Below are 10,435 nucleotides of genomic sequence, written 5' to 3'. Positions count from 1 at the left end.
TTTTGTCGAGCTCCTTACAACTCGAACTCCCGATAACTCGAACTTTTTTCGATTTCCCTTGAAGGTTCGAGTTATCGGAAGTCAACTGTACGTTACTTCATTTCCCTTCTGACCCAAAAATCGATATGCTCTAATTTCAATCTAGTGCCCATGTCAGAGCCCGCTAAAGGCGGGCAGATTCCGCGATTTGCGCACGACAAAAAGGATCCCTAGGGACGAGATTCATGCAATCTCGTCCCCAAAGCCTACCTTACCGCGGGTGGGGTAACGGACGCTTGTTGTCCCCGTCGCAGTACAAAAGGATCGCGTCCTCCGGGAACAAAATTGAGGGTCGTGTGATTTCGGCACGTATCAGACCGTTGCCGCACTACATGTATCACTTGCAGGTTTACATCGACCTTAAAACGCAGAAAGGTGACTTTTCGGACACGGCCGGAGAGAAACAACAACCGAAAATACGCCTGACCGACCTTGCTTACAAGGTCTTCTGATTTTCCTATATGGTTGCGGCAGGACGAGGCCGACACAGGGCTGTCCCCGGCATCCATATAATGTCAGGATTTCTTCTGGTGCGCATAACAGTCCTGTTGAATTCTAAGTTAAGGCGGGAATGGAGGATGGCGAAGTGATAACATTTCCCAAATGGTCTCTGGTCTGTAATATCTCGTATATATCATTATTGTATGTATAATCAGGGGCACCCAACGACAATTTTCGGGAAAATATTTGTTCGGAAGACGATTTGAGATCTAGAATTTTCGGAGCATTTGTTGTAAAATTTCTTGCTTGCCTGCCTCTCCTAGGATTTTCGAACATATACAAAATGGTATAATTATAACCCATTTTTAACGTATTTTGACCCTAAAAAAGGCCACCTAGAATTTTCGGGAGCCTTTTCCTGGCTGAAATTTTCGAGACGGTAAGTTTTTATCCCTATAATTTTCGGATCACTAGACTTTCAGCTAGGAAATCCGAACAGATGAAAAGTTTTTAGGAGATAAAAAAATGCCTATATCTACCGTTTGAATACCAAAATACGTTCAAGAATGCTATGTTAAGTGGTTTTGAACTATATCCTCGTTGGGTGCCCCTGTATAATCATCGGCTCCTGATGTAATTGTATTATAGTTTTTTTTTGGACCTTCTAGAGGATCCAGTGCTCAGTGAAATTTCTCCCCCAAGTATTCCTCACTTCAAAGGTGGCACCTCGGCAATAAGAAAATATAAAAGCAGCTCTCACGCGCCCGCCCACAAAATACTAATACGAGAGCACTACTGTAGGCTACCTAGGGAAAATCTCCGAACATTACGACCAAACTGACACGTTTTCATACTTCAATCACGCATACATGAACGTCAATACCGCGGCAAAGACTGCACGAAAAATTGGATTTACACAAATTTACTCGGTGTAAATATGGTGCAAAATAGTGCAAACTAGGGGGAAATTTAATTAAGGTGGTCAGTAAATACCGCATTTGCTTGCCAGTTTACATGGGGGTGTAGATTTTGGGGCAAATGAGGTATTTACCATCTTTGCCCTTTACTTAACTTTAGTTTCCACTTTTTTGCACCAAATTTGCAGAGTAAATTTGGTGTCATATTCTTAAATAGTTCGGTAGACCAGATTACATGAAGCAAACTGAAAAGTTCAACCAAAAGTTAACACATTTACCTCCGGGGATCTGTAGTCTGCTTCACCAGGGGAACTGAGGTTACTACTCAAAACGCTTAAAAGACTGGGTGTTTTTAAATTTTATTTCTTTATAAATAATGACAATTATAGAAAAAAACTAGTTATTATTTAATTTCGTATGTGCTTTAAACTAATTCTCTAAACTAAAGTAACAATGAAGAAACTAATTACGCGGGGTGGCAGCTATTTACAGGAAAAGCATCTTTTCAAGTCTGAACGAATCCGCACGACAATAAAGCATGTAAACTCACAACAACGAAAAAAAAATAGATTGAAACTTTGGCTTTTCCTTCTTTCCGCGCCCTCACCCAAAGGGCAGTCTCAACTGATCGTTAACTGTGGTAATGGCATTTCATCTCCTGGAATTAAAACAAAATATGTCTTTAATAACATGTCCCTTGCAACATCTTTGACAACAATGCAACAATAACAAACTAGGGTTTACTGAAGCCAAATTGAATATTTCTACAGCGAGATCTTATATTTGTTCAAACATCGTCAAAATTCTGTAGAACAGGCCTTAAATGAGAACCCCCAACTGAAAAGTTTCTGCAATCCCGGCAGTCATCCATTGATCTCGGTGGTTAGTTTCGGCATCTCAAATACCGTGCATACTTTTAACCGCCCCGAAGCTTGCCCCCATTTTGCTCAATATAAACCTTATGGGGACCCTCTTAAATGTTCACTGACATACCGTCATAAACGGGATTGTCTTCCCCTTGGGGGAGGTCAGGAAGAGGCCCCTGAGTGTCCCCATGTGTCTGGCGTCTTAGTTTCCATATAAGATAGGCGGCCATTATGACAAAGATGCAACCAATACCGGATACAGCAATTGACCAATACGGAAACGGTGTCTTCTTTTTGTGCCTTGTTCGTACTGGTCGAGATTTCTCTGATGAATCATCAGACCCAGCTACGGATGAAGATATTGAAGCAGAAGAACTCTGGTGTGTTGGTGACGTTAGTAACAGGGGGGCAATTGAAGAGTGCGTTGGCTTGACTTGCGAAGTATGTGTAGTAGATGACGAAGACATGTATAAGGGAGACATCAGTGGAGAAATCCTTGTTACTGACAAAGAGGTAGTTGATACATAACTTGATGTTGAAGTAGTTGCATGAGTTCTGTTAGTCAGTACCAAGGACATCAGCAACAATGGATTAGGAGAAGCTGATATTGAACCTGAGGAGATTGCTTGGGAAGATAGCAGAGAGTTTATTGATGTATGAGAAGTTATCGATCGGGTTATATTGACGTAACTTGTCACTGCATCTGATGATACTGGTGAAGATTTTATTACTGAAGATTTTATTGCCCTTGTTGTTGGCGTTGATTCAGTTAAAGAGGATGGTGTCAGAGAGACAACCGACGTAACAGACAATGACCATGATGAATGGGGATGTGAAGCTAATCCTGTGCAGGATAATAAAAAGTAACGGATACATGAGTCATCATCATTAACACTGTGCACCTTCATGTTTTTTTTTTCGTTTGTCATATTAATGTTAGATGTTTTCTGCGCACAATTTTGTGTATTTCCATGTTAGGTATACGTTGGGGTTTATTGAAACTGGAAACACAGCGTGAGCAAAGCTGAAGCTAGGAACAGACAAACGTCCCACCTAACCCTTCGCAGTATGTAACCTAGCCTGTGAACAGGCCCTCTGTTTGGGTAAAGCGTGAAAAAATCGCGAGGAGGGAAGGACAAGGGTGAAAACAAACAGCCTGTTCACAGGCTATATGTAACCGGGCATAGAAGGGACCAAAAGCTCACGCATACTTCTAGACGAGAAAGGTTCATCTTGAATTGAATCACTCGTAAGAAGTATATTTTCATTATACCTTCTTCAGATTGAAATGAGGATCTTCTATTTCTTTTATAAGAAATGAAGCCTTCGTCCACGCCTTTCATATTACTTCCAACTTGTGCCTGTAAGAAATGAAAATATGGGTTTTATCGGTTAAACAAAATATGTCAAAATCCACTTCCTAGAAAAATTATAGAATTTTCAGGCTGGTATGAGTCGATTTTTAAACTGTGTGTTGGCTCATTCCATCATCAGATAAATAAAATTCTCCTTTTGTGTGAACTCATTCTCAGGAAATTTTCATTGTTTCATTGCAAATAAACATGCAGCAAGAAACTAGAGACTAAAAACTTCTTACCGCTTTACCCATCATTTAGCACTTAAAAAATCTTCAACTTTTTGAAAATTCTATCTAAAATGAAGTTTTTTGTGTGGCTGAATTGCCCATACTCGTGTGTATGGAAGGATGAAAACCTGAAATTGGCCAGAGACGTGAAAAATACCATATTATTCTTTAACCTGCTGTTTGAGTGGTGTTTTCAGGTCGAAACACTGACTGCTGTGTGAGACAACTGTAAACCAAAGAACATTTTCAGGGGGAAAATTTTTAGAATGATTAAAGGTCAATAAGTAAGGAATAAGAAAATTAGAAAAGAAAAGAAAGAAAAGGTGGATAGGAATGGGTGGGAAGTATGTACAGAGTTCAAGTATCTACTTGGCTTCAGGATCATGATGCTGTCATTCAAAACTAAGGAATTTATCCCAATTAAGAACCGTACTGTGAACAAACTGAATCTATCTGCAACGCGAAATATCAATATAGAATTTTTATTCTGTTAGAAAAATTAATTCAATCCTTGAAATAGGTACTATCCTTGTTAACCAATATAAGCGGAGCTGACGTTAGTATGTCTATAGACTTTCTTAAAGTCCTTCGCTTCGCCATTTCCGAATGTGAAAAATTTTGAGCTCGACTTGTGGCAAGTCTAGTATGTCTAGGGAGTTCGGCTTTTATATGCTAATGTAAGACGCCCATTTAAACAATACATGACACAAAGCTTAGCTCAGACTGTTTGATCTATCAAACATTTCAAACATAATTTGATGTAAATGGTGACGGCCTTGTTATCTCCCGGAAGAAAAACGTCTACTCGGTAATAAATAATCAGTTTTCACGTGTATTTTATGTTAGCTAGCGTTCATGCAGAAATCGTAGCACATTTGATTGCATTTTCTACCGGCTTAAAAGGAAGTCACTCTAACCAAAAGATGATTTATTTTTATTTTTGTGAGTTTTTTTTTCCTGTGATGAACATCCAGATTTTTAATTATACTAGCCGCAGCCTGAGTGTTACCGCCATGTTAATATTTGGTTTTCAATATATACCACTTAATGGATAGTCAACCAACTTCCGCCTCTTGATGAGTTGTGATCACTTAACCTAAACTACAAGACAAAGACTTTTGCTTAAGCAAAAGAGTATTAGCATTATATCTGTGAAGTTTTCTGGCTGTTATAGAATTGGATCACTGTGACCAAGGCGTCCGATTTCATAAGAACACGAACAATTTCGGAGGCCCTGGGAATACATGTAGGCATATTAAGTGTACAAAGATCAAACGCCGGGAGATGGGTTCCCTGTGAACACAGAGGTACTTCTCTACGCTTGAGCGAAAACAGGAAATACGTCTGTGTTTGCAGATTTGGAGAGGGCAGGGACATGCTGAAGTATTCAATTAACGGGTGCATGATATTAACGCACCCTTAAATTAAAGACTATTCAATGATGATCCTGGTATTTTGCAAAGAAATACATTCTCACAGCCTTGACTGAAAACTTGAGAACTCAGACCTTAAAGTTTCAGTAATAGGCAGATTGACCAGACTAACTCATCGTTGTAATTACAAGAATGTCAATAAGGGCCATAGGGCTAGTGCTTTACTGGAACAGTATGTATAGGAGTGTTTTTTAACGGAAAAAGGAAGGTTAGAGGGTCAGTTTGGCCTTGCTCTGATAATTAAAAATGGATCAGCAAAACAGAGAGCCACCGCAAAAATCCGTCAGCGTGGCTTCGTCTTGGGCTTGGTCTTAGGGATGGGTCTGGTGACACAGGCCTTCATAGATATTGGGTGTAACTGTAGTAGACTATTAACTCAGCCTCAAGTAACTTAATGGGGAACTGAAAATATACGGAAAGACAGCTGTTTAACCGTTTTTGCAAATACGAATTTCTTACCTAGAATGCCGCATCGATAAAAAGAACTCAACTATATGAAAACAAGAGTTGTGCCACACAGCTTATTAAAAAGGTTTTTCTTTGATATTTTTCTTAATTCGAGCGAACGGAAAGATTTGAAAACTATGCTTCCAGACTACAAGAGAAACGTGTCAAGGAAACTTATTAGTGCATAACTGAGTGATGAGGCAAGAATTAGAAGCAGATCATGGTTCACCGTTTTCTTCGTACTATCAGAAGAAATGGATCAAACAATCACATGGCAAAAAGCTCACCTTGGACAGCACCTTTGGAAACTTTCTTAGATTTGTTTCACGGCTAACTATGCCGTGAAACAGGGTGGTGACATACCGAGCTCCAGTATTTAAACCAGACATGTCTTCCGTGTTACTTGTTGTTTGCTTCCTTAAATTAGCTCGAGCTTCACGGAACATTGGCAAATGTCCCCGCGAAACAATTTTCCCTCTTTTTGAATCTTCCAACCCATTAGTTGGAAGTGCATTTCTCATTTCAATCAACAAAAAAGCCAGAAAGAAGGCAAAAATAATCGCAAGGGTTTTCATTCTTGACTCGTGCACGTGGAAGACTACAAACCGTTACAGTGTGTGGCCGCTATATGCGATATCGTACAAAAGCCTTGTGACGTCATAGACCAGTACGCGGTTGACCCCAAATCACTGAAACCTTTAAGCGGAACATTGTTTGTAGCTTCGAAATTTAATTCAAAAAATTTACCACCATTTTACAGCTGAAATTAAAAATAAAAAAGAGAATCAAAAACAGCAAAACGTTGTTTTAAATTGAAATCAGAAAATAACAACAACAACATAAAATATATACATTTTCTTTGACTGTATCTTTATAACTGAATACACAATCATTACAGCAATATTGGTCCCTGGTTACTAACTACTTGCTAACGATTTATTGATCGTTAGATGCTGAGTAATGCCAAAAAAGTCAAGGTAAATATTATTCAGTTGAGTTCCTATCCAATCATAAGGAAACATGTTTCCCTGCACGAATATTAATAATTTCCCGTGCAAGTATTAAAAGCATTGTAGTGTACGTAAAAGAAAGCTAAAGTTAAGATGGATGCAGCCCAGGTGGCATCTGAGTATTTATAGTTTATAATTACTGATGATGTTTTAGGTCTTTTAAAAAGAACTTTTCTGAAACTCGCACCAAATGAGGGGCAGAAGGCCTCTTCTGAATCAGTCTCGTCAAGCAAATTCCTCTCTGAAAGTTTGATGCTTAGGAAACATTTGGTTTCAAAACCCCGCCTGGCATTAAGGAATTAGAGCTGGAATAAGGGCCGTAATTATGCGGAAACCCTGGAATGACGAGCGATGCGTCAAGAGTAGCTCACGTAAAGGTTGAGATTTAACCCTTTTTATAAAAGCCCTAATAACCACTTACAAATGTTTCGAATTGATCTCTATACTTTTCCTTAAGGAATAAGGCCATAGAGCAAAGCATTTTCGCTTTGGCGATCATGTTATCAATTCTCATAACTTTTTCCTTTGATGATGCATTACTGATGTTGGGAGATGATGATGATGAATACAGGCTTTTCAGGCGTTTTGTATCACGTCAATTACTTATGCACTACAACATGCTTTCCCCCAGTGATACTTTCCATGTATACATTCTAGTTGCTACTACTGCTCATATCCGAAATCTATATGAGACGCCTAGTTTCCCTGTGTGACGTGAGTGATCGGCGGAATATTCAATTCTACGCAAATTGTAATGTAGGGTGTTAACTAGAAAGGAAACCAGATGCATCCTTTTATACATTTAATCACATATAATTGCTACCATCATGTAGCGAATAAACAGTCAAGTCTTTAATCTTCATAGAGTCTGTCATAAGATGGTACATAATCTTGAGCTTGTTCTCTTTACAACCAGAGTTTTGTCCTGACTCCGTTGTCGCTGTTTGTCGCTGTTAAACCAAAAACCCGACCAAGTGGAAGAAAACAGTCGACACTTATATGTTGAAAAATTGCCTGCTCAACGTCTGAACAGACGTTAGTTTTTCCCACTTATCGCGATTGCCTATTCTCGCCTTAAGAAACGCAAAAACACATATTGCCTTACGGTTCTGCAGGCTAATTCTGGGGGTAGGGGGGCTGGGGAGTTGGGCTTGTACTCAAAAAAGTTTTATACCGGGAGGCCCCGCCCCAAGGTCCAACCACTTACTGTCCTTATAAATCAAATATATATCCAGTTTCTTCTCTTCCCCCCCCCCCCCCCAACCCCAAATCTAGAGTTTTAATCAGAAAATACATGTACAGTTTGCAGCTGCTAAGAAGATCCTTTAATACATCGGTATGTTCCTTTACGTCTTGCTTAGAAAATGGCTCTGAAAGCTTTTAATGCATTTAAAATGTTACATCTGATCTTACTTGGCAAGAATTGGCGAGAGATTGCTACCAGCCTATTTACCTCAATCCCCTCCCTTTTTTTAGGTTTCTATTTTCATTGTTCCCGATTAAGAGCTTAGAACAGGCTAACCATAGACAGATTCCGAGGTTCGCGTTTACGGCAAAAGGCAAACGTGAGTTTGTACCACATGACCAAGTTTTCGATCCACTTGTCGTTTAACTGAACCAAAATCGGTAGATTGACGCCAATTTTATCCATAAGAATTGTTTGAAGCCGTTTTTCATGATCTGCTCATTACTGATTTTGAAAATTTCTCAACTACTGCTTGAATATGATCACGTTTGCTGTTTGCCGTAAACGCGATGCTTAATCTCTCTTATATCGCAGCAAAAAGACCTTGCTGGTTAACCATGCCTGTTAGTTAAAGGGGTATGCGACGTTGATATTGCTGTTTCAGGTCAATTCTGTGCTGAAGTCATTATTGTGTTCCCTATAGTTTACACATATACAAAATGCTCTGTCAGAGATGTGAAGAAGAACCCAAACAAATTTCATCAGAGAGCACTAAACAATGCGTTTTTATGATTTTTGCAAGCCTAGTGGCGCATAGTTTTCAAATTTCAATCCATGCACATCCTTGCCATTCGTTGCAACAGACGACAGAAAACAGTTTTTTTTAATTTAATTTCAACGCCTAAATACATAACATTTATAATATTTTGTTTTCAATAACAAAATGGACTAGAATGCATTTCTAGAGATCTAAAAGTACTCTGGATAGCCTAAAAAGTGTTTTCAAAGATCAATGTATTTGGGAGGACACCGTCGTTGGGTGCCGCTGTTTTATAATAGCTTCCCTTTCCAATCAGTCCTTAAAGTTTAATCTTGAGGCTGCTAATGCGACAGTAAAAATTGTTTCGGGAATCCATGCATAGAAGGTTTAAGCCAAATTGAATTTTATTAGAACGAAGTTTTATGCATGTTTTATCAAACATCGTCAAAATTTGGCCAATGACAGGCCTTAAATAAGAATCCATATGCCGTCATCCCGTAATCCCGATAGTTAGTTTCGCTGCTTCCATCCCTTGTATAATTTTAACCCTGAATCTCGGCCCCATTTTGCTTTAAATCTAGAATCCGGGCCTTCTAATAAGAGAAATCCCGCTGGGATCTCAAACAAACCTTTTGGGGACCCGGCTTTTAAACGATCATTGTCGTACCGTCATAAACAGGATTGTCATGCCCTTGGGGGAGATCGGGTAGAGGCCCCTGAGTGTCATTGCTCCTCTGTGTCTGGCCGCTTAGTTTCCATATAAGATAGCCGGCCAATATGACAAACATGCAACCAATACCAGATGCAGCAATAGACCAATACGGAATCGGCGTTTTCTTCTTGTGCCGTGTTTTTTGTCGTACAGATTTTTTTGGTGAATCATCAGACGCAGCTACGGATGAAGATATTGAAGGATACGAACTCTGATATGTTGGTGCTGTTATTGACAGGGAGGTAACTGAAGAGTGCGTTGGCTTGTCTTGCGGAGTATGTGTCGCAGTCGACGAATGCGTGGGTGAGAGAGACCTCAGTGGAGCAATCCCTGTTGATGACAAGGTGCGGGTAGTGGATGATCTTTTTAATGATAATTTTGAACTAGCTGGCTGAAATCTGTTAGTCACATCCGAGGACATCATTAACAAAGAATCCAGAGATGCTGATACTGAATTTGAGGAGACCGTTTGCGAAGATAGCGGAGGTCTTATTGATGTGTGAGCATATATCGATCGGGTTTTACTGGAGTAACTTGGCAATCCTGATACTGGTGAAGATTTTATTGTCTCTGTTAGTGTTGGCGTAATGTTTTGCTTCCTCAAATTAGCTCGAGCTCTGTGTGCGATCTCATAAAAGAGTGGCAAATGTCCCGGAGAAACAGCATGCCCCCTTCTAAAATTTTCCAACCCATTTGTTGGAAGTGCATTTCTCATTTTAAGAAGAAAAAAAGCCAGAAAAAAGGCAAACCTAATCGCAGGGGTTTTCATTCTTGACTCGTGCACGTGGAAGTCTTGGAAGCCGTTAAGGTGTGTGGCCGCTATATACGATTTCGTACAAAATCCTTTTGACGTCATAGGCCAGTATGCGGATAATTAAACCCCAAATCAAGGAAACCTTTAAGTGGAACATTGTTTGTGTCTTCGAAATTTAATTTATAAAAAAAATAGATACATTTTCTCTGTATCTTTATAACGGAATACAAAGTCATTATTAACAGCAACATTGGCCTCTGACTTCTAACTATTTGCTAACAATTT

This window comes from Porites lutea, chromosome 10 (assembly GCF_958299795.1).
Source record: "Porites lutea chromosome 10, jaPorLute2.1, whole genome shotgun sequence".
NCBI lineage: Eukaryota > Metazoa > Cnidaria > Anthozoa > Scleractinia > Poritidae > Porites > Porites lutea.
Note: the sequence above shows the minus strand (reverse complement) of the source record.